The sequence below is a fragment of the Brassica oleracea genome, chromosome C1 (genome assembly GCF_000695525.1).
Source record: "Brassica oleracea var. oleracea cultivar TO1000 chromosome C1, BOL, whole genome shotgun sequence".
In the NCBI taxonomy this organism is placed as follows: Eukaryota; Viridiplantae; Streptophyta; class Magnoliopsida; order Brassicales; family Brassicaceae; genus Brassica; species Brassica oleracea.
The window spans coordinates 30,615,928-30,616,753 of record NC_027748.1 but is presented as its reverse complement, the minus strand read 5'-3'; positions in this window follow the sequence as shown (position 1 = coordinate 30,616,753).

The window sequence follows — 826 nt, the reverse complement described above, 5'->3', positions numbered from 1 at the left end:
TCTTATAGAGGATGTTGTGGAGGTGTTTATGGATGATTTCTCTGTCTACGGATCTTCGTTTTCTGCTTGTTTGTCAAATCTTAGCAGGGTCCTCAAGAGGTGTGAAGAGACCAACCTTGTGCTGAACTGGGAGAAGTGTCACTTCATGGTTAAGGAAGGGATTGTGCTTGGACACAAGATTTCATAGAGGGGGATTGAGGTAGACATGGCCAAGATTGAAGTGATGGTTGGGTTAGCTGCACCAAAGACGGTTAAAGACATTAGAAGCTTCCTCGGTCATGCTGGATTCTATAGAAGATTCATCCAAGACTTCTCGATGATAGCAAGGCCAATGACTAAGCTTCTATGCAAGGAGGCTGCATTCGTCTTTGATTGGGAATGTCTACAAGTCTTCAAGAAGTTGAAGTAGAAGCTGGTTAGCTCCCCCATCGTGCAACCACCAGATTGGGATCTCCCCTTTGAGATCATGTGTGATGCTAGTGACTATGCTGTGGGAGCTGTTCTTGGTCAAAAGAAGAACAAGAAGACTCATGTGATCTACTATGCGAGTAAAACTCTTGATGAAGCCCAAATGAAGTATGCTACAACTGAGAAGGAACTGCTAGCCATTGTCTACGCCTTTGAGAAGTTCAGAAGCTACTTGGTTGGGTCAAAAGTCATAGTCTACACTGATCATGCTGCGTTGAGACATCTCATGGCCAATAAGGATGCTAAGCCAAGACTGTTGAGGTGGATCTTGTTGCTACAAGAGTTTGACCTTTAGATCAAAGACAAGCCAGGAGTTGAGAATGGTGTAGCTGATCACTTGTCTAGACTGAAGATTGAG